The sequence below is a fragment of the Neovison vison genome, chromosome 13 (assembly GCF_020171115.1).
Source record: "Neovison vison isolate M4711 chromosome 13, ASM_NN_V1, whole genome shotgun sequence".
Taxonomy (NCBI): Eukaryota; Metazoa; Chordata; class Mammalia; order Carnivora; family Mustelidae; genus Neogale; species Neogale vison.
Window position 1 is genome coordinate 73,791,069 of NC_058103.1, and position 24,658 is coordinate 73,815,726.

General features: G+C 42.2%; 1 protein-coding gene across 1 annotated transcript in view; it reads right to left on the reverse strand.

Annotated features, from left to right (window-relative positions):
- The window catches only part of LOC122893311 (T cell receptor alpha chain MC.7.G5-like), a 269,897-nt gene that overhangs the window by 116,169 nt on the left and 129,070 nt on the right, over positions 1–24,658 (reverse strand). The window lies entirely within an intron of this gene.

The window sequence follows — 24,658 nt, forward strand, 5'->3', positions numbered from 1 at the left end:
CAAGATGCTTAACCGACTGAGCCGCCCAGATGCTCCCCAAGGCTATACATTCTTAAACATTTCAAGATGCATTTTTTAAAAGTATTTTCCTGCATAAATATAATACCACTTCCCACCTAACAAAGTTAACAATTCCCTAAAAACCATTTAGTTGCTGGTCAGTGATCAAGTTTTCCCAATTCTTCCCCAAATGTCTTCTACCGATGGTTTTTAAAAACAGGAATCCAGGGACGCCTGGGTGGTGCAGTGGGTTAAGCCTCTGCCTTCAGCTCAGGTCATGATCTCAGTGTCCTGGGATCAAGCCCCACATTGGGCTCTCTGCTTGGCAGGGAGCCTGCTTTCCCTTCTCTCTCTGCCTATTGTGACCTCTCTCTGTCAAATAAATAAATAAAACTTAAGAAGAAGGACAACAACACAGGAATCTAGTTAAAGATTATTTCATTTGGTGCTAAAGCTTCTATGTTTCTTTAATATGAGGCAATCCTCCTTCCACTGCTTTCCCTCCACTGTGCTTTTTTTCTTCTTCTCATAACGTTGATTATTGAAGGGACAGGGCTTATTGTCCTGTAGAATATTTCACCTTTGGGATTTGTCTTATTGTTTCTTTGTGGAATTCTTTAACTTGTTCTTCTAGCTCCCTTGTCTCCTTTTAGAACTAAAGGTTGGCTTAGGCTTAGTGAATTTACTGATTTGGGGCAGGACTACTGTGTGGTGAGGCTGAATCTTGTATATTGCATCATGCCAAGATGGACATAATGACTGAATGAGGCGAAGATCGATCCCTAGGATAAGACAGTGACAGAAAAATCTATCTTTTGTAAAGCTACATATTCCCATTGCAACCAGCAAGTAGCCTGAGACTTTCAAGGGTTTTAGAACTTTATTTATTTATTTTTTTGTTTGAAATATTTTTTTCTGCGTGATTTCTTACGTGAAGCAGCAGACTCATCCTATTTCTTCTTTCTGTGGCTGTGAATGTCTCCAGTCTTCTATACCAGAAAGAAATGTTAAAATTCATCATTATATGCTGAAAAATTAATATCTAAAAGAGTTTATGCTTTTAGAAAACAAGTAAAAGTAAGAATTTCATTTAAGTGTTATCTTGGTGAACTGTTTATATTCCCTGAAAATGGGCTCTTCTGATTTTATTTGGATTGAGTTGATGTATTCTATCCTTTAAGCCATAAGCCTCGTTATTGTGCACAACCTGGGAGGAAGCCTGGGTCTAATTTTTCCCCCCCTATGCAATGCTTTTGCTCTTCTAGACATAAAAAGAGCAATTGGGCTTGATGGGCTAACTGGTGATTATAATCCCAGGATGAAGGGATTAATCCTGTGCTCTTGGATCAAACATACGCCCGGTCAAGAGAAGAGCAAAGGAGAGTCCAGGACTGGTAAACTCTCAGATCTATGGTATTAACATTGACTGATTTTCTGAAGTGAAAAGAAATATCGCTTAGGTCCCAGGAAATATTTTTCAAAAACACACAGTTTCAGTGGGTAGGGATACATTGTGCCTTTGCTCGGCAATGAGGAAACTGGTGGCATTTCGTCACAGAAGGAGATTCCTTGACTCAGAAATAATATTCCCAGTTGTGGTAGATCTTTCACTAGCTTCAAAGACCAACTCAGGATTCATCTCCAGGAGCTTTTCCCAGCTGACTCTACCTGCAAAATTTCCCCTGCCACCATCTGTTTACTTACTTGTGACTTTCTGATAATTCAGGTTTTATTCATGAAGAATCCATATTCTCCACCACATCCCTGGGCCGTTTGTCCAGGACAGCCTGATAGCGGCCTTCTTGCCATCTCTAGTCCCTCATTCTCCAGTTTTCTCATTTGAACAAGACACATGAACTGTTAGGATTTGGGGATTTGGTGTCAGAGGTTCATTTTGTGGATTCCTTTCTGGTTATTTAAAAAAAAAAAAAAAAGGACTCTATAAGCATGTCATATTCCAACCAGATGAAATTCAATTCACAACAATCACTTCCCAAGCACTTGCTTTGTTTTGTACTAGGCACTGATTTGTTTGAAGGGAGGAATTTTGTAAATTAGACAGACATGGGTGCACCTAGATCATCACTGACAAGTGTGCCACCTAATAGCCAGGTTCGTGGCCATGGTTACTTCCATTCTCTTTACTCCTATGATATTCTCTTTGATGCTGCCACAAGGATATTTAATAAATGTTGTTAAAATGTGTGGTTGGAATTATTTATTACTGATGACTGTGGTGATTCTTGCCCACATTCTGGAACAACTGCAGTAGGTGATATGGAATAAATCCTTAAAGAAGGGAGTCAGGGGCAAGCTCATATATTAGTTTCTCCCAGAAACACTCAGAAGATTCCTCCTGATGCTGAGACATACATAGAGGATTACAACTGGGTGTTTTTGAATAAAGGCTTAAAGCTCTTCAACCTCTGTGGTAGCCCGTCACAGTGAAACACAGCAGTACAAAAACTCTCTTCTTTCTTCCTCCCTTTTCTTGGCACTTTGCCACCCAGAATAGAAATTTCCTTTCACCAGTGCTGTTATTGTGGTTAATTGCTGTAAAACTCAAAGGCACAAAATTATTACAGTCACAAAAATCAGTAAGTAAAATACTAAGAACTCAGAAAAAAAAGCAGACAAAGAACAAATAAAGAAAGTTAGCCACTGGTTAACAAACTTGGAAAAATGTCTTAATCTTCTAGTAATAGAAAATGCAAATAAAGCATTAACAAGCCATTTTTTCCCTCTGACAGAGAGTTGAACAATTATAGAAAAGGTGATGTTCCCAATACTGGCAAATGTTGGTAATGATATAAATTGTTATTTTTTATTGGAAGCCAATTATTTAATATCAAGAGAGTGAAAATATGCATACTAGTTTGAAGAAATATTTCCACTTTGAGGAATTCACTGAAGGAAAATGTTATGTATGTTTGAATGTAAAGTGAGGTTTCTTAACCTCAGAGAAGAGAGAGTCCCTTATATTTGATTCCTTAAACAATTATAAAAGGCAGTATCACAATGCTTTTACACAATTTTATTTTGTATGGTTGGGTACAGTTCAGAGAAGACACATTAACCTGGAATGATCTCAGTTAATGCTAGTTCATGGCTACTTACAAAAATCAACAGCTGAGATTGCGAAAAAGATGAGTGAGTAATTTAACAAGGACTTAGTAATTATTCTTGCGAGCGTGCCTTCGAAACTGCAAGTGTTGAATATTGGTTAAATGTCTATTGTTTCACAGTCTTTTAAAGTAAATGTTTTGTTGTGGAGACCATGAATATTTGCTTACAGGATAAATGAGAAGACAACATTTCTAATGTTTTGTGAATAGGTATTTTGGTTCAAAAATGTTTCAGTGATAGTTTCATATTCAATGACAGAATCATACATAGTCTCATATGAATCCATGGATTCCTAATGTGCTATAATTCAAACAACTTAGACACAAGTGGGGTTGATATACTCTGGAAAAATATTTGAAGATTAAAAGAAGCAGCTCTACTGAGGACAAATACATTGATTTGAGATGCTTGTGAAGAATTTGAATAAAATTTTTGAGTTATGAGGATGGAAAAGAGCAATATTTCCAAACAAATCTATTTCATATAATATGTGATTTTAAATATGTACATGTAACTAAATTAGAACATTAAACATTTTATTTATTTATTTATTTATTAAAAAGATTTTATTTATTTATTTGACAGAGGGAGAGAGATCACAAGTAGGCAGAGAGGCAGGCAGAGAGAGAGGAGGAAGCAGGCTCCCTGCTGAGCAGAGAGCCTGACATGGGGCTTGATCCCAGGACCCTGGGATCATGACTTGAGCTGAAGGCAGAGGCTTAACCCACTGAGCCACCGAGGTGCCCCAGAACATTAAACATTTTAAAGTAGAATTTGACAATTTCAGCTATAACCCTAAAGGTTTATATATCCAAGTTGGCTAAAAACCTTTATTTTGAATCTTCTAAATGAGAAAAATGGAGACTACTTCAGATCTGTAAACAAAATTTTTATGTATTTTTTTCTCATATACATATATTAACTTTAAATAATGAAAAAATATATACAGATATGGTCATCACAACATTTTATTATTAGGAAAAATCTAGTAGCCCTCTAAATTCTCAATTATAAGAGACCTGATTAAGTAGATAGTAGTATGTTCCTAGACATAATATTAATGTAGTTCACTAAAAATGCTAATTAGGAAAGGGAACTAATAGCATAAGGAATTGATTACAAAATATTAAGAAAGAGAAATGTGTATATGGAGTATGATTACTTTTACAGAGTAATAATCTATACATTGAAAAAGAAAACTGGGAAGGAATATACCAACATAATAGCTGTGGTTGCTGTTTGATGGTGGTCCCGATTTTCTTTCAACGTAGACTTCTGTCAGGAATTTTAGGGAGGAAAAAGAGCTCAGACCATTGAGTTCTAACCCAGCCAGATTGTAAACAACCTTCCTAGTGTGGGCATCCACCTGAACCCACTCTCTGACTAGGATGCTTGTTTCCCTGCTGAATGGCTGTCAACTATTACAAAACTATTCCCTTTATTGACATATATATGTATTTTTCCTCTTCGCCCCAATTCTGGGTTTTGCTGCATGCTTTTCTGCATGGGCAGGTTGATGTTTGCTGTGTGCGCCAGCGGGGCCTCTTCTCTAGGGAAGACTCCAGACTTTCCTTGAATGATCCAAATTAAGCCTCCCAGTAGAGAACAAACTTCCATCTTTCATTGGGCAATGTTTCTGAAGTTTGAAAATTTCGCCATGGTTGTCTTAGACTTTAGCTTACAGCTATTATCCTATTATCCCCTTTAACATACAATGCTTCCTCCATTCCACTCCAACCTGAGAAGAACTCAGCCTCCATCTAAATTTTGTCACTCACTAAATTAGTGTGAATTGGTTTCAGTTCATTTCTTGACAGCAGGTTTTGATGGGAATAGAACGAAACCATATGAAGAATGTGATGGGGAGACGCGCGTAAGGAAAAGGCACAGAAAGAAGAGAATGGGGCAGCCATGGATGACCTACATTATACTTTGCAGAGGGCTGCCAGGAGCAGTCTCTCTTAGCTACCACCAAGACAAGCTTGTCACCAAGTCTTATCAACAAGACTCTTACTCTTACCACAAAGACTCTTAGCTATCAATCCAAGACGTCGGATTATTCTGAGCACAGCTAAGCACTTTGGGGGGCGTGGTGGATTCTGTAGGATTCAAGGCTTCTGCATTTCTCGAATTCTCATATTTTCTTTCAGCGACCCTATGAAAATACATATCTTAATACTGACCTTAATATTTTTGGGGGAAGATCCAGGTTAATTATCAATTCAAATGATAAATACTCTTGAGTCAACAATAGTATATGTCTTTTGTTTTTTTCCTTGCACTTTGTCCCTGTCCTTTTTATTTTTCTTAGCTTTACTAAATGGTGCAGAGTAGGAACCATTTCCTGATGTAAAAAAGTAGTAAAAGAAATCTACAGACTTAGGGAAAACCAGGGTACAATCTCATATAGACAGTTGCAGAACGATGAAAAGATCTTGCAAATCTTGGCACCAACCAGTAATGATACTCTGATTGGCAGAATTCCATTCCTATTGTCTTGCATGTGGACAGAGGAAAGGTCCTACTGCTCATGGCTCTGAATACCTATACAGAGAGAGATCACCATGTGGGGGCTGGAGAGAGAGAGATCGGCAAGGTCAATGGTATAGGAAGGCATTATGTCAAAGTTTTGGATAGATTTGCAGGTTTTCCTTAAGTCTATATGAATTGTAATGCCTACTTTCCAATGATCCCCTAAACTCAGTATTCTTAAATCTTAGTAAACTCAATATTCTTAATTCCCAACAGGATGCATTAAATCCATAAAGATGCTCAGGAGAAAGTCTCCCAGTCTGTTTTTGAGCAGGTGCTAGATGATTGATGGGAACAAGAGTATGGGAATTTCTAAGAAGCTGATTCTCATACCCTGTCTTGGGTAGTTGGCGGTTGCAACTCACATCTGTTGTGAACTGGCCCAAAGCCAGCGGCTTTTGTTCTCTGAATTGGAAAGGAACTCAAAAGTGGGGTGTTAGGGTATAGGGCACCACAGGATATGGATGTTCAGGGTCTCTGATGCCTCATAAGGAAAATGCATCTGTTGGATTAAACAGCTGGTAGAAGACTGAGTCAGCAGTGGACATGAGCAGTTTCCTAGCACCAGGTCACACCCGTCCCACTGCTTTCCACCTCTTTCCCTTAGAACATGGGCTTGTCTAGGTTTATTAGCCAGTCTGTATAGTCAGTTCTGACTATTGGGATCAGTGTGAGCATATGTGAGCATATGAACAATGCTGAACAAAGAGATCATTCCTCCAGATGTGATGGAGACCACACATCTGGGGTGTGGAAATCAAAGGCCAGGAGCCTACCCCCTCCTGGCAAACAATCTAACAAGAGAGAAAGTCACTGTAGGAAGAAAGTTTCTCTATTATTTTTCTCATTAAAATAGAGGTTAGTGAATCTCGGTGCAAAATCGTCTCCCCATCCTTTACAATCAATCTGCACTGATTGTTGAGTTAATTAGTATATGTAAGATAGATCTTCAGTTTTCATCACTGAATTCTTTATGTGCAGAAACAATGTACAGAAGCTAGGAAAATACATCCAAATGGAATATAAGGTGATTAGAACGCTGCTTTATACATAGCCTTCGGACTCTTCGCATCAGAGAGAGAGGAAGATGTTACTCTGGAGTCAGATTCACTTGCTTTAGCTTGAGCCTCCAGACTAACACAAGACCATGATGACTTCTTCCAGTTTTCTCTGGGTGGACTACATCTGCTGTAAATACACAATAGAAGGTATAATATTAGGAAGACAAATGCAGACCAGAGAGTTGGAGATGTCAAAGGTGACAATGCTTCTTTCTTCCAATGAAAGCAAATGATCTGGACAGCTCCTATTACAGTCCACAGAACTGGTGCATTTAAGCCTTTGCCCTGGAGTTTCATAGGACCCGTATATCCTGTAGAATCTAAGATTTAGTTTTGAGCTTTTATAGGAAACGATATGTAAATAGCCCACACTTTTCCTTTGATCTGTGTGGCAAATTACAGTGATAAAGTAGCTGGTCCTGGATTTAGGTAGAAACTGCCAAGTCTTTCTAAGTTAGGCATCTTCAAGATTCATAATGTCAATGGAGTTCAGGCTCTGTCCCCAAATGCTGCTTCAGGGACAGATCTCTGAGAAAAACGCCCACAAGTGGCTCAAGGTGGAGCTAACTTTCCAGAACTACAGGCATGGGTGCATGGGGGTAGGGGTAGGAGGGAGGAGGTGGGGAATGGAAGGCGGTTAGGGTTGAGAAGCAGGAAGGAGAATTAGAGGGGACCTGGTTTGCCTCATTTCTCTGTTGAGATGCAAATGATCTGGGAACAATTATTGCGGGGGATGTAAGGCTCTGGGTGAGGGAGCTGTAAGGAAAAACTGAGGGATGGAAAGTTTGTAGAGCATCAACACTTTTATAAGCAGATTTCAAAGAGGAAAGTGTGATGTTATAAAGAGGAAGATGAAGGATCAAGCTTAGAGAAAGATATTTAGAAATCAATGCTGCAGAAAACATTAAGTGAGTAATTGGTATGGAACAAGAACGCTGAGAACATTTTTTTACTAATGTACTTTCTCAAGGTAGTCCAAGCTTGAACTCTTTGCTCCAGGTAACTGCCTGGGTTAACAGAGAAATGAGAGAGAAAATCTGTCCATAGAGATTTCTGAAGAAATTCAGAAACCTAAGTTGTATACTGACCTTCTGAAGGAAATAAGGATGCCCAGGAAAGCCCTTTGAGAGTTAGCTTCAGAAGGGAAATACTAGAAAATACAAATAAGACCAGAGCATTTACAGAAAAAGAGAAATTTTCATGCATAGAGAATGGTCAGGTTTAGCCTAGTTTGGAACATGTACTCTTCCATCAGAATATTGGTAACAACATTTCAGTAAACTTGGGTCTGGATGCCTTGTGTTGAATAAAAATGGCAGCTGGTATTTTGTGTGAGTTCAATCAGGGAGACACAGGGGACAATTCTTTGTTTAGCAGAACCTCTTAGCCCAGAAACACATTGAGATGTCTTATGTTTTCTAGGTCTATTGTTTGTGAAGGCTGTTCAGGGCTGTTAGTACATTTGAGGGGCTTGCCTTTTTCACCATGTGTATGTATGATGTGGGACACCCTGTGTTGGAGACACAGATGACTTATTTGCAAGCCTTGCCTAAGACCTAATTAATATCAGTACTTCAAGTAGCTTACAATTGGATTCTATGGCTATGACATAGGAATATAGACTTCCTGGTCTTTTTCTTACTGACTCAAAATATAATCAGATAATCCTCTGTCTGGTTACTTGGGAGCCAAGTTACTTTCTTCCAGAAACATTCTAAAGAGTTCCTTTAGAAAATCTAGGAAAGTGTAAGTCTAAAGACAAGCTATAGCCTGAAGCCCAGGCTGCTGACTTGAGCACAGATGGGAGAATGTTAACAGCCAAGAAATATGAGGTCTTTGGCTCCTTTCCCAGAACTGCCAGGCTAAGACCTTGGCAGAGACTCAACAGGAAACTGAACTCTATTTGCATATCCTTTTATACATGGGAGATTAAAAGCTTCAACCTTGAGTGATCACAGTTTTTGAGAATCATGATGAGGCATTAAAGAGAAGGAGGAGTGTCTCAAGGGAGGTGAGCTGGAGGCGAAGCAAGGTAGGTGTGAGGTTAGCAATGACTTGCAATCCCCTTTGATTAACCATGAGTGTATTTCATTTTGTTCTTTTTTAAAATTTCTACCCTTATGGGGTCACATAAAGGAATCAGCTAAGCAGAAATCTGTGCTTCCCGATCTTGGGAATCTGTCAAATTTGATCTCTTTTGTCCGATGGTTTCTTCCTTCTCTCTCTTGCTGGATGGGGACCTACAATTTGTTGGTGGTCATGCTGAAAGTACCGTAGAGATCAAATATAAACTCTTTATTGTAGTGATGAGAATCTGAGGCTTGAAGAGGTTAACTGAATTATCTAAATTTGTATGAAAAGAAGTAAGAATTCTGACTCCCATCTTATTTTTTTTTTAATAGGCTGCTAGCTCTTAGCAGGTGGATGTTTCCCCAGATCTCAGACAACTTCTTACCAGCATGTGATTTGGCACAGGGTACCCTTCACTATCTTCTCCTGTCAGAACATGCATTTCTGGCAAGAGAACAGCTTTGATTCCCTAGCTTTTCTTTCCAGCTCCTCTGGATAAGTTCCCTGTGTTTCTTTAACAGAAGAAGACAGAGCATGGAAATGGGAATAGAGGATATTTATCATTGGGATTCATTTAGGGGAACTGGTTTTCTTGTTCAAGTACTCTAGTGGAAACTTACTCCATATGGACAGCATAGATAGCATGATGACGGAGAAATGTAACCCGTCACAGGTTAATTACCCCGCTTCATTTGTTCCTTTGTAAGGATGGGAAAAGATCTCTCGATTCCTAAAAAAGTACGTTAAATCTATTCTAAGACTGGGGAGGCCCTGCAGGAGAGTATACTCAAAGCTGGTTAAGCAAAGTTTTCTGAAAACCGAGAATTTAGTGATCAGATATCTGCAAAAGAAGGAGCACTGATAAGAAGTTTCAGACACAGACCTCATACTGCCTCATAAATGATGACTCAAGCATTTGCCAGAAAGGACCACCACAAGGAAGGTCAGCCCAGGCAGATAGCCCAGGCTGGAGACTGGCTTCCACACCACACACAGAAGCTATCAGTCCTGGGGGCAACAAGTGAGGGTAGAATTGTGAGTCCCTAATAGGCAACAGTTCTACCCTCCTTGTATAGCTTCCTTTTACAGAGGAAAGCCTACTACAGTCAGAAAAGACTCTGGGAAGGTACTGGGCCCACTTTTTTGCCCACAGATGTTATTTAAAAATTCACTTTTAATAAGAAATCACTTTAGTCCAGGAAACGGAGACTCCTGAGTTGTGCGGCACAGTACCTTTGGAGCAAGGTTTCCTGGGCTTGTGTCCAAGCTCAGCCACTCACCAGCAGCCTGACCTTGAGCAAAGCCTTACCCCTTCCTTGCTTTAGTGCCTTCATATGTAAAATAAGGATAATAAGGGCAATGAGTTTTTGTGAAGATTAAACAAATTAAAACCTGTACACTATGCTGAACAGTGACTTGCATATAAAAAAGTACTGCATGACGGTATACCATCAATTTTTATTACCGGTACCTCATTACAGTTGTTGGTGATTTTCAGTTCAAGGAGATCCTCATTTTTAACTTCTTCTTGCTGAAATCTCAGAATGTTTTATCTTTTTCTCAGCTCCTAGGAAATGAGGACAACTGATGATAGAGTCATAGAGGGGAAGAACTGGAAGGGACCTCAGGCTGCACCAGTTCCAGCTCCTTCACCTTCTAGAAGTGACGCTGGGGAAGCAAAGTGATGGGGTCAAGTACTCAAGTACTCACAGGGCAGAACTAGGTTTTGAACATGGTTTCTAGTCCAACAGGTTTCTCTTCCATTGTCTAATAACTCTTCATATGCCACAGTTCAACACTGTTTAATTTTTCTAAGATTTACTCGGATTAACTCAGGAACATGCCAGTCGTGTGCCCCTGGGGGAGGCACTGACCAATGTTGGGTATAACATTGTCCTTCTCACAATCCCATAACACCTCATTGGTTTCCTTCCTTCCTTCCTTCCTTCCTTCCTTCCTTTCTATTTATTTATCTATCTATTTATTTATTTCTTTATTTTCAGCGTAACAGTATTCATTGTTTTTGCACCACACCGGTGCTCCATGCAATCCGTGCCTTCTCCAATACCCACCACCTGGTTCCCCCAACCTCCTACCCCCCGCCCCTTCAAACCCCTCAGATTGTTTTTCAGAGTCCATAGTCTCTCATGGTTCACCTCCCCTTCCAATTTCACTCAACTCCCTTCTCCTCTCCATCTCCCTTTGTCCTCCATATTATTTGTTATGCTCCACAAATAAGTGAAACCATATGATAATTGACTCTCTCTGCTTGACTTATTTCACTCAGCATAATCTCTTCCAGTCCCATCCATGTTGCTACTAAAGTTGGGTATTCATCCTTTCTGATGGAGGCATAATACTCCATAGTGTATATGGACCACATCTTCCTTAACCATTCGTCCATTGAAGGGCATCTTGGTTCTTTCCACATTTTGGCGACCATGGCCATTGCTGCTATAAACATTGGGGTACAGATGGCCCTTCTTTTCATTACATCTGTATCTTTTGAGGAGATTCCTCAAGAAATTAAAAATAGAGCTTCCCTATGACCCTGCAATTGGTTTTCTCTTTCTTAACATCATTATCCTATTGTTGGCTCTCATTTATTTTGGAAAAAAAAAATAAAAGAGGGGAGAATTTGTGTGTGAATTGAAGGCAGGCTCTGGCCATTGATTCATCAATTCCTCAGCAGAGAGGATCAGAGGCATTGCCTGGGGACAAAGGGCAGGGAGTATGGAGCTGGGGCCCTAAGGAGTGAGGCTTACCTAGGTTGAGATGAGTGAGAGGAAGCCAAGCCTTCCTTCTTTATGCTGCAAACTTGCTGTGCACTCAGTATGATGCTAGGCACCCACAGCAATGCAAAAGGACCCAGGACAGGGTTGGAGATTTCAAGGAGTTTCTTTAGAAAGACGTAGAAAGCAAAGGTAGAACTGAAGTCAAGCCCTTCGGAATTCTTTGAGGGGTCTTTTCTCCCACAACACAGAAGAGACTTCCTACTCTTCCATCTGCAAGGGCACTATACAGTGCTCACCTTGGCTGGGAGGAGAAAGATTTTCTAGCTGACAGGAGAGGAGATTAGCACATCAGGGAATGGACTGGAAATACAGGGGTGCTTTCCTGTGGTAACCAGGGGTCAGAGTGTGGTGGAAGAAGTACTTGACCAGGAGTTGGGACACCTGCACTCAGCTGGCTATGTGATGGTGGAAAGTCACTTAATTTCTCCATTCCTCAGTTTCTACTTCTTCAACTAAAGAGGTTGAACCAAGAGGTGGTTAGAGTTTCATACTGTTCTAGTGTGTGTGTGTGTGTGTGTGTGTGTTCTGTGGGCCCAGGGGAGGAGGGTGCGGGTAGCGGCAGGGCTAAAGGGCTGAGGAGGAAGAATATCCTTCACATGAACTTAATGGTTTCTGGCTGTGAACTCAAAAGACTGTCAAGTTGATTCTTCCTAGGGAGGCGTATAATTGCTGTGCCACTGCTCTGATTTCAATTTATAGTGCCAGTTACACTGGCCCCTTTGTGGTTCTTTGTGTCCTTATTTATAAACTCAGTGTATGAAAAAAAAAACAAACAAAAACCCTTCTGTCTTTCATTAGATGACTGAGACAGTTAATCCTCCATCCATCCCTCATGATTATAATATGTGGTATGCAAACAGTTCAAGTCTTTATGCATGAAGAGCCTTCGATGTGACAGAACTTTTTTTGATAGCGCAGACTTGGGCTGTGTTTCCTTGGTGTTGTCCCCATGGCTGTTGATTTTCCTTCTCACTGCCTCTAAGTAATGTTGCTCACTTCTGTCAGGTGGCGAGTGAAGATGGAAACCAACTCTGGGGCCAATCCTGAGACTTGTGGTCCCAGCAGACCCAGAAGCCCTCAAGGGTGAATCCCGAAAGCTTTGAGGGAAATAGTAGATACTCCACCTTTCTCCACAGTTACTCCAAATCCCCCTGGTTTACCTGTGGCTGGCTTCCTGGAGATGAGGAAAAACCAAGAACCTAACTGAGGTGAACACATGTTTAATTTAGCTTCTCTGTCTATTGGGATGGTTTTTTGGAAGGCACGTCGATCTGCAAGTATAGATGAGGCTGCAGATCTTCTCCTGGGGATGTTGGTGTAGGGTCCTCTTGGGTACCATCAAGAGAAATGCATCATTGGGGGCGCTTGGGTGGCTCAGTGGGTTAAAGCCTCTAACTTCGGCTCGGGTCATGGTCCCAGGGTCCTGGGATCGAGCCCTACATCGGGCTCCCTGCTCAGCAGGGAGCCTACTTCCTCCTCTCTCTCTCTCTCTCTGCCTGCCTCTGTGCCTACTTGTGATCTGTCTGTCAAACAAATAAATAAAATTTAAAAAGAAAAAAAGAGAGAAATGCATCATTGGATTTGTGTATTTTCTTTTTATGATTGGGAGGAGATACTCACCAACCAAAGGATGTGGTCACATAAGGGAGAGAAGGCAAACAGAAGGAAAAAAAAAGGTCCCATATTCCATTTGCCAATAATCCAGTTCCGCCATTTTCCTTTTCTATGTTTTCTAAGTTTTGATCTTTTCAGGATTGCTTCCTCTCCACTTTGTGCTATTTAATGGAATTCTATCACTTGGTCTTGAAAAATGAAAGTCTGAACTGTTAGTGAGAGAACTCTTAACAAGTAAGAAGGAAAGGCTGTTGCCTATTCCCCCAGGCTACCGAAAAGCTGGTACTATTATGGGTCACAAACCTGGACATGAAAATATCATTTCTGGGGTACCTGAGTGGCTCAGTCATTAATCATCTGCCTTTAGCTCAGGTCACGTTCCCAGGGTCCTGGGATTGAGCCCCCCCACTGGGCTCCCTGCTCTGTGGGAAGCCTGCTTCTCCCTCTCCCACTCCCCCTGCTTGTGTTCCCTCTCTTGCGATCTCTTTCTCTGTGAAATGAGTAAATAAAATATTTTAAAAAATAAATAAAATATCACTTTTAGCCAAAAAGTCTGGCAAACACTCAGACTCCAAATACTATTCTCCTAGCTCTCCCTGGGGCTTTTGTTGAAATGTGAGCTTCCCATTGCAGCCTTTCTTGACCACCTGATTTAAAGCAGTTATCTCCCCTCATATCCTTGGAAACACCTTCTCTCTCTTCCTATGAGTCTTCTCCATGACAACTGCCACCACCTAACATATCTCTTCTCTTCTTTGGTGTTTATTTTCACTAAAAGAAACTTAAGACCATCTGATTAAGAAACTTAAGACCCTCTCGCTATATCTAGATGAGTCTGTGGCACATAGTAGGTACTTAAGTACAATAAATTGTTATTTAGGAAACAGATGAATGTCATCACATTCTATGAAAGCAACTTTAGTTTCCCAAACTGGATTTTGTATCGGTCTTCCTTCTTAATAATTTGTTGTCCTGGTAATATATTTATACTGACATTTCTTTCTCTGAAGGTTATAAATACTCATGAGGCTTTGCATTTAAGCCAGAAAAAAATAATTTAAATTTCCCTATTCTCCCACGTGGATGCGGGTAAATAAAACACGTATGGCTATTAGATTTCTTATTTAAACACAGAGTTTGAGAAGCTGCTGTTTTGTTGAAATTACTGACAGCAATTGTGTTTTGGCTTGATTTCTTTTGACCTCTCATCAGATCCTTTTCCTATTGAGTCCTGCATGCTTGGGGGTACAGGCTCTTCACCCTCCCTTCCTCCCACCCCAGGCTGACTACTGTCTTGGAAGTCCTTGAGCGTCCAGAGAATTCCTTCAGGAGTTGATACCTATTACTGTATACTGTTACCAATCACAATGCATATGTTGTGTGTGAATTGCTAAAAAAATAAGACCCCTGGGGATTCTGCATTCTTGAAGAATAACAAAATCATCTGGTGGGTGGTAGTTGTGATGGAGGTAGAGGGGACAGGGAATTAGGAACTGCTCTTTTGTTTTGGAAGATAGGTTACTGTGGCTTTTAGTTACAAAATGCTGAACTTTCCCTGCAGGTCCTACTGGAGAGAAAGTTTACAAAATTCCTTTGTGAAATCAAGTAGAAGTGTTCAGTGTTTACCCGTTCAAGACTCAAGGCCTGCGGCTTTAGGATTAAAAGGGAAAAAAGAAAAAAAGGTGTCAAAGGAGAAAGCCTGCCATGCTCTCTCTTTTATCCCTCTCATGGGGGATGTTCAAGGAACAGAGGAGCCTTAATGTGTACACTCCAAAACTAAGTTATTTGGCGTTCTAGATGACTATTATCAACCCCTCAGAAAATCTTATTACAGTTTATAGCACTTTGTTAGTGGACAGATGAGGCTTGGAAAAAGTATGTCAGGAGGCAGAGTTAGCAGTAGGCCTGTGCACGATTATGCCCCTAGCCTCCAGCCCAGCCCAGGAACGTAGGGCCCACTCACTCACTCTGCGTTTATGGAGTACCTGTTCTGTGCCAGACTTAAATCTAAGTGCTGGAGTGAAGGCACTGAACAAAACAGACAACAAACATCCCTGCCACCGTGGATCTTACATTCCAGCAGAGAATGAAACAAATAAATAAGTGAGAAAAATACACAACCCCTTAAATGGTGACAAATGCTGCGCGTACACGTAAGCAGAGAGGACAGGTGGTATTTGCAGGAGGAATGAATGAGGTGTTCTGACAAAGACAATTACAGATGTCTAATCCTCTCACTGCCACTCATATTTGGGGGCAGTACGTTGAAAGGAAGAGTAGGAAAGAAGCCTCCAGTCTGGAGTCTCTTCAGTTTGCTAGCCCGGAAGAGGAAGAGTCATCAGACAGCACTTCCTGTCTGAGACCCTCCCTAAAGAACTTCCTGTCTGAGACCCCCACAGCAGGCTGAGACCCTCCCTAAAGCCTTTATTCACGGAAGGGCTTAATGGCGTCAGTTTGCTCATTTTGAATGCTGAGAACTGGAAATGACAGATCTTGAGCCCTTTTGCTCTCTTCCTATGAGGGATAACAAGTTAAAAAAAAAAAAAATGGAAGAGACAAACTCAGGTACATCGCTGTGCAGTGGCGATATCTATGGATGGTAAAGTTAGCCGTCCCATGGATCTGCCAGAGACCCATAGAATTTCTGAAGTTCTTTTCACATTAGCCCCAGACCCTGGTAGCTGCCATTCCAGGTAGGCCCCGAGAAGGAAAGGAGAAGGCAGGGAGTATGTTATCACCCCAGAAACTCTAAGGGAGTCCAATAAGACATTACATTTGACAAACATCAGAGGGGAGGAAAAAATATATGGGTCCATTTCCTGTGTTGTGGCCTGGGAGGAAAGCTGCTGACCTAGGGGTGGAGCTCAGGAGTATAAGTGGCAGGCGGTTGTAGCTGTCCTCCTTCAGCCAGGAGGGTGAGGTATCACTGGAGAACAGCTTGGAAGCTGAAATTGCAACTGGAGTTTTAAAGCAAGAGAGCAAGAGATGGGAGGTAGAAGGCGTTAGATACCCCTGTCCCCATCCCCTCTTCTGAGGACTGGACAAGGAGAGACATCTGTAGCACCAGATGACTGGACATCACACGTCTTTCCCCAGCCATTCTTTAACTCAGATGTTGTTAATAGGTGATGCATTTCATCAGCAGATCTTCCAGCCCCTACCCCAGTGCCAGCACCATCAGCCTTCAACTCAGACCTGGATCCTGGCTCTGCTTCTGTGACCTTAGGTCAGTCACCTGGGCTCTCTGAGGCTCAGTATTCCCATCTGTAAAACACAACTGACAGTAATGATCTCACAGACTGATGGAAGGATTAAGGGAATGCACACCTGCAAAGTGGCTGCCTATCATTGGCCCTCAGTAATTGCATTTGCTCTCTCCTTGATGATCCCATTTTATCATTTATTCTTATGAAATGTAACTACTGAGAAGCTACTACATGTAGTATACTTTACTTTCTATCCTTTTTACAACAATACAGTGAAGTTGGAAAACATTATCTGCATTTCAAAGATGAAGAGTTACAGATGATTTTAGAAGACAGTGTGAAGCGTATGCCAGGATCACAAAATCTCAGAATTAGAAAACACTGGAGAAGTCATGTGGGACCGCTGATGCATTGTCCCAGTTTCTTGACAAGTGGTCACAGATCATCAGTTTGAATAGGTCTCGTGGTGAGGGCACAGTCTCTGTTGTTCCTTATTTCTGACACATCCTGGAGACTGCCTCCTCTGTGGTACCTGCCCTGCTCTGAATTAGAGACTGTGTCCTCGAGAGGACTCCACAGTCAGAAACCTGTCACCCTCCCTGACTAGAGAGGGTACTTTGGGCAAGTGTTTTAGCTTTTCTGTCCTCATTTGAACAATAGGGATAATAATAGAAAATGCACCATAGTTGTTGAGAGGATTAAATCATAACACATGTAAAGTACTCAGTAGCACCTGATGTACAGTAAGATTCCACAGATATTAGTGCTTAGTACAGCTAACTGCAGGTTTATGGATCAGTCCACATAGTTTTTCTCCTCTTCCTCCAAGACAGTCTTCCTAGTGTCTGTCAGGAGGACCCACTGGGTATCTTCCTAGGAATTCATCTTACAGGCCTTATAAAACCATGGTTCCAAAACTTTGACACCATCTGTGAAACTAGCTTCCAAATGTCATTCTTTTCTAAAGTCATGATTTCAAACTGGAAGAAGAATTGTACCCTTTTAGTCTTAGAGATGCACTCCACCTTCCTGCCCACTGTTAATTCACACAAACCAAAAAAAAAACTGGAAACGAGTAGCAGGCAGTGGGCTTGATGAGTTGTGACAGGGCCTGTGTGGTAACACAGATGCCTGCTAGGAAGGTTGGGTGCAAACTCCTTTCTCAGAATGTGGGGCTCAGAATGCCTGACTTAGATCAGGATCGGAACTTGGTTTTATCCACGGGCAGAGTCAATACCCAGAGCCTTGCTGACCATTCAGCTAAAGATGCAACCCAACAGGGAGAGGTGGATGCCAGGCCCAGATCTGTGTTGAAATCAGGACACTAGGACAGAATGAGTGGGTGGGAGTGGAGATTGAAAAGGAGAGACTCCCTAAAGGGTTGGAATGTAGGTGTTTGGGGAGATAAATGATGAGAGCTCATGGAGTCATGGCTAAAATACACAGAATGATTACACTTTATCACTATATATAGTGTTTTTATATATTTTATATACATTTATGTGGGTTTATAGCTATCTAATCATATGTCTCTGTGTCTCTATCTCTCTGTCTCCCTGTCTCTCTCCCTCCCTTCCCCTCTCTCTCTCTCTCTATATATATATCTATATATTTCAGGCAGAATCATGAGCGATGGGGGGATTGTGAAGACCCTCGGTGGAACAGTGAGAGGCCCTGACTGAAATTTACTGTGTGTGTTTAGTAAACACTTGTCAGCCTCCTTATAATTCTGCGGAGGGCAGTATCTTTGATTAGAAGCGTTAGTTGGAGAAAGTTTTCCCTAGACATTGACTGAAGTAGTCCAAGGAAGCTTTTAAAAAATTGTATTTTTTAAGTTAAAAAGTATTTTTATAACTTTATCAAATTATACTTGACATGCAATAAACCACACATATTTGCAGTGCACAGTCTGATGAATTTTGAGATCCCTGTACATGCATGAGACCGTCACCTCAATCAACTTGCCGAACATATCTATCATCACCCAAAGTTCCCATGAGGTGTTTCATAAGGTGAGTTGTAGTTTTCTTTGATGATGCAGAAAGGAAGGCCTTAGGTTTAGGCTCAGCATAGGCTGTCCATCACCTAAATCTGGAAAAGTACATTTTTCAAGATTAAAGTGGAGTTTAAATTAAGCTGTTTGAAGGAGGAGGAGGAAGTGCCAGTGGAAGAAAGTTGTCAATGTTTTGTCTCTAGCACACAGACAAGAGGAAGTGAAGAGATAGAGGTGGAAGGGAGGGCAAATGACATATCCATTGAGTAATATGAAAACAATGTAAATGCTAGAGATGGAGTCTTGTCCTTCAAGTTGGACAAGATGATGAGTGGTGCAAACTGCTAATGGTGGAGGAAGGGAGAGGTCTTCCCAACTTCACAGCCTCCTTCTATAGCACAGCTAGATTTCTGGTGAATCTGGTTAGGGAGAAACAGGACATCACCTATTATGGTACTTTGGAAAGTGCCAAGCCCTAAGCACTTTGGGTGTGTGGTCAAATATTTTATAAAGCTCAAAAAAAAAAAACCCAAAAAACCAAAAACCAAACAAAAACAAAAAAACACCCCACTAAAAGTATAGGAGGGGTGCCTGGGTGGCTCAGCTGGTGAAGTGTGTGACTCTTGATTTCAGCTCAGGTCATGATTTTGGGATCATGGGATCCAGTCTAGGGTCAGGCTCTGGGCTCAGCGGGGAGTCTGCTTCTCTCATTCTCCCTCTGGCCCTCTTGCCATGTGTACACACACACACTCTCTCTCTCATAAATAAATAAGTAAGTCTTTAAAAAAGAGGAGTGGTCAGGGAATGCTGCAATTCCTGACTTTGGCTATATTTCTCCTCTCTCCTGCATGCTGTCCCCTGGTCACATCCCACTGGGAGTGAACTGTCTGAACACTGAGGGTGTAAGTAACTGGGCAGGCCAAGAGTGACTGAGCCTGAAGGAAAGGCAAGGAATGCTAGCCTTATCTGGCCCCCATTTCTTAAATGATTTATTCAAGAGACAATCACAGTCTTGTTGGAACTGCCATTCTATATAGATCACCATGGTTTTGAGCTACTCAGAAGTGGACCTGCAGCATGGCGGGATCACCGGTGCAGTAGGAAGAGCCTTTATCTTTCTCTGAGACTTCAAGGATCTCAAGTAGAGCCTGGTTGTTGGAAGCATCAATTTCATTTTAGAACCTGTCCTGAAAACCAGGGTAATAGATGGTCCTTCATGACATTTTAAAGTCATTGTGTTCTTCCGAGTCTTCCTGTGCCAGTTGATACGGTAGTCAGTGATGGTTTCTCCTTCCATGGAGCCCTGGAGGATAGCAGTTCCCTCTGCCGCCAGACACACATAGTCACTACTAGGTCTGGCACCAATGTAACAGCAGACCTGACTCTTGAGAGAAAAGACACGAGAGGGGATCCATGAGATTGGGGCCTGAGATCTCCATGGAAGGGTCACTGACCCTGAGTGTGAGGACCTGGCAGCCGCCATGCCTCATTGTTACTGAGTCTTGCTTAGTTGAGGTCCCAGTATCTGCCTCCCCTGTCCAGAAGAGGCTGAGATGGATGAGGGAATATGCCCTCCACAGGATCCCCCCAGGGACAGCTCTGCAGCATGCCCTCTGCCTGGTCCTTCTTCTGAGTCAACTCTGGGATGCATTTGTACCTGATGAAACCGGCCCCCATGGGCAGCTGCTTTGTTCCCCAGAAGGGACTTTGCCAATCATGGGAGGTGGGCAGAGCCTGTTGCCTGTTAATGGGATGACAAGGCTACCTTCAAGATCCATGATGTGGTCCAGATAGGTGAGAGAAGGTGAAGGCAGCTTATTTGATTGATGACAAGGTTTTTGCTTCTTGCCCTAGAAGTTAAGTTTGTTGCTATTTCTTCATTTTCATGTTAGATGTACATGTTGTCTGCTCTGTGGTGACATTAACAGTTAATTCCAAGAAGAATTATTGATATTTACAGCTATAATCAAAAGAACCAAAAACTAAACAGATCAATATGGGACGTGCACAAGGACTGCGGGTGTTGCAATGACCGCTGTGTTTACTGCAAATTCCCTCCATGGGAAGTTGGATAAGGGTGATTCACCCAAGTGTAAAAGAGCAATCCAAATGAAGCACGGTCTCCACATTTGAGCCAGAGCTTCCTGATCTTTATTGGGCTCATCTATCTTCTACTCTGAAGAGTTCTTAGGTCACCTAAGCTGAATTACATGAAGCAAAATATCGTAAAAAACTTAAAACCACCACTCCATCCTAGTTTATGACCACCTACATGCATATATATACTTCAAAGGAGAGGAATGTGTGAATTCTTGGGAGTTACACTTTTGAATTTCAAGACCAGTAATCCACGAAATTTTGGAAGAAAACAGTTAAATTAATAATGGAAACCAAATGGTGCAGCCGAAGCTGAGAAGAGGGTCAGTTGGTACGTGAGGAGGTCAGAGGAAAGGTGGCATCCAGCACCTGGCGGGGGCGGGGTGTGTGTGTGGGGGGGACATACATTCTCATGCTAGTAAAGGAGACACCCACCGAAGGTTTCTGTTTTCTCCAGTGTGATTGGAACCAGACTGGCCTGAGGAAATGCTGATAGAAGCAAAAGCTTAAGTTGGCTTGACCTCATGGTGGTTGCTCTTTCTATCCTGGATCATCTCATTACCCAATGGTCCACTTTACCCAGCATTTCTAGAGGACCATTACTAAGTACTTAAGCTGGTCACATTCTTTGGAATTACACATTACACCATCACTACCTACCTGTAGGTTCTCTTTCTCTTCAGTTCCTTGAAAGTTGCCAAGGAAGTCTCTGGACTTCCATACTTGATCCTTTTTCTATCAGGTTGCCTAGCTCTTGGCACATCCTAGAAATCAGTCATTTTTACGAAGCACCAGACTCTCGGGATTCACTGATAAATGGCGGATGTGGTTCTCTCCTGGAGTTTTCTTTCTAACATGGGAGCCAATCATCATTTAACGATTTGCATAATAAATTCCTTCACTGCAGTTGTGATAAGCACTCTGTAGAAGCATAGGGATTATAAGAGCATGTTATAGGGGCCAGGACCTGGTCAGGAGATCAGGGAAGACTTCCCTGAGGAAGTGACTTTAGAGCTGAGATTCAAAAACAGAAGTTGTCCAGGCTTGCTAGATAGTGTCTGTCACTCTGGATCTACTCTACTTGAGGAGGCTGACCTGAATGGACAGCATTTGCCTAGTTCCTTGGCTCTCTGGCATACCATTTAGTTTGGCCAATGGGAGGCACCATCAGGAGATTGGAGAGAAGGAAAAGAAAGAGAGGTGTAGTGGTATCACCCCAGGTCCCTTCCTGCCAGGATTGGCAGCACCTGCCTCCTTCTGCAGGAGGCCACAGCTCCTCTCAGCCACTCCCCTGCAGCTGCAGGTCTCAGGAAAGTCTCCTCTTCTCCAGGCTTTGGTCCTAGAGTGGTAGTGGGCTTCTCTGTTGCCAGACCCAAGGGTGATTTATCATCTTTTTTTTTTTTTTTTTGGTTTCCCATAACCCAGCTGTATTAGTTTTCTATGACTGCCTAAACAAAGTACCACCAATGGGATGCCTTAAACCAAGAGAAATTTATTGTCTCACAGTTCTGAGGGCTCAAGTTCTGAAATCAAGTTGTCGGCAGGGCAATGCTGCCTCTAAGACTTGTAGGCCACCTTTCCTTGACTCTCCCTAGCTTCTGGAGGTTTGCTGGCATCTCTGGTGTTCCTTGGCTTGGCTCACAACTGCACAACTCCAGGCTCTGCCTTTGCGGTTGCATGGTGTTCTCTCTGTGTCTCTGTCTTTTCATGACTGTCTTTTCACAAAAACATCAGTCATTTTGGATTAGGAGGCTCATCTTACTCTGGTATGACCTTAACTTACTCCATTAATCTTAATTAATTATCTCCACTGCAATGATCCTATTTCCAAATAAGATCACTTTCTGGGTATTGGGAGTTGGGAATTCAACATATCTTCTTTTTTTTTTAATATTTTATTTATTTTTTTGACACAGAGAGCACAAGTAGAGGGAGTGGCAGGCAGAGGGAGAGAAAGAAGCAGGCTTCCCTGAGCGGGACTCCATCCCAGGACCCTGAGATCATGACTTGAGCCGATGGCAGTTGCTTAACTCAGTGAGCCACCTGGACACCCCAATGTATCTTTTTTTGAGAGATACAATGAAATCCATAATACCTGTTAGCATCTTCTGAATGTCCCTTTTGTTAGATTTTTTTTTTCCCCCTAATCATGCCTTCGAGTGCGTCCTCTGTCTCCTGCTAGGACTCCGCCTGATACACCAGGGATAGATGTATTTGTAGGGAAAAAACTTTCAAAATAAGAAATTAGGACACTAAAAAAAAAAAAGAGAGAGAGAGAAAGCAAGCCCCGAGGCAGAAGGAAGTGCTGTGGGCTTAAAGCTGCATTAATATCAAAAGAACAGTTAGCAGGGCTCAAATAAGCCTGTCTTGCTAGGTAATTATTGTAGAACTATCCCAAATCATGCAAGAAGTTGTTCTGAAAAATCCCCAGAATGTGCTTATGTTTATGACTGTGATTTATATCTGCCACAGCTTAGGAGTAATTTTAAGAGCTTATTGTTAATGGACAAAAGCAACCTTCCTCTGGGCTTGGCTAGGACAGAGTTTGTATGAATAATAAATCAAAGCCAGAGGTAGAAAACAGTAGGGTCAGGGAAGAGGTGATGCTCTGCCGGAAGCTTGGTACAGAGGGTGGCTAGAAGGCGTGCCCCACCCAGGTGGGGAGAGCCGGCACCTGCTGCGGACAGCCGGGCTTGGGCGCAGGGCAGGAATAAGCTGGAACTTGAGCACAAATGGAGAATATTCCACCTGGGGTGCCCAGGTGGAAGGTGATAAATGTGCCAGGGCCCAGACAGTGGACTCTGCCTTTCTCAGGCTCTGTGCAGCCCATGTACCCTGTGCTCAGTCATTCTTTCTGTGTCAAGACCACCAATTAGGCCATAGCTTCGTGGGCCCTGGGAGTTATCTCTTCTTTCACTACTTACCACGGTGAAAAAAAAAAAGAGAGAGAGAGAAGTAAAAATAAAAATTAAGATACCTGAGACATTAACCATTTGTAGGAGAGGCAAGAAGAGTGCTTCAGGGACCTTCCCTATCTGCCCCTGCCGCCCCCATAATCTCCACCAGTCCTTCATTCTTAAACATTTTTCTCAATCTTAGGTGCTATTAAAATACAGCCTCAAGGCGAGGTCCTGAGGCCTCTCCCAACCAGATAGATACCTCAGCCTCTCATTTGTAGAAGTTCTGAAGTCATCATTGTATATTATGCTTTATGATGTATGAATGCTGCCTTGCACTTGTTAATTGGTCTGTCTTTATCTCCTGTGTAATCTCTCCAAAGTGCCTGTTGAGCCCATACTGATTCTCAAAAATTCTATTTTTGAAGTGAAATGATTTCTTCTGCCCGCAGGATGTCTGACCTGAAAGTGAATTGCTGTCTATACCATACAAGGAGAGCAAAGGAAGACCACTGAGGAGTGCATTCCCAACATGGCGGCCAATAAGAAGGAGCCCAGATGTTTGGGCTGTGGCTCCAAAGAAAGGCCATATCATCGCAGGAACTTCTGCTCCCTTCAGCCTTACTAGACAGGGGAGGGTTGACAAAGGCACTGATGACCCAACATATAAATTGGCACTGGCACTTCCTGCTTCTCTGGTAGTGTAAGATGGCTAGAGATGGCTGTAAGGCTGAGGTCATTAATATTTCATGTTCAGGGCTGGGGTCCTGCCTGGAAGTCCCAGACAAATCAATTGTTAGATCACATGGCAAAAGAGGACGTTGTGCCTATTGCTCTCATGGAGAAAGAAGGAAGAATGAAAGGTTTGAGGGTGATAGTGATGAAGTTTTAGAATATAAGTGAGGTTCAGTGGAGTGGGGGGAGTGGGCAGAGCTGACAACCAAGAGAGGATTCTTGAGACATCTTAGTGCAAAATGGTGGTTTATTTTTTTTAAACATCAAGGGACAAATCTGACCCTTAACATTTTTTTTTTTTTAAAGATTTTACTTATTTATTTGGCAGACAGAGATCACAAGTAGGCAGAGAGGCAGGCAGAGAGAGAGAGAGGGGGAAACAGGCTCCCCGCCGAGCAGAGAGCCCGATTCGGGGCTTAATCCCAGGACCCTGGGGTCATGATCTGAGCCAAAGGCAGAGGCTTAACCCACTGAGCCACCATGGTGGTTTATTAAAGCACGGGGACGGGACCCGTGGATAGAAAAAGCTGCT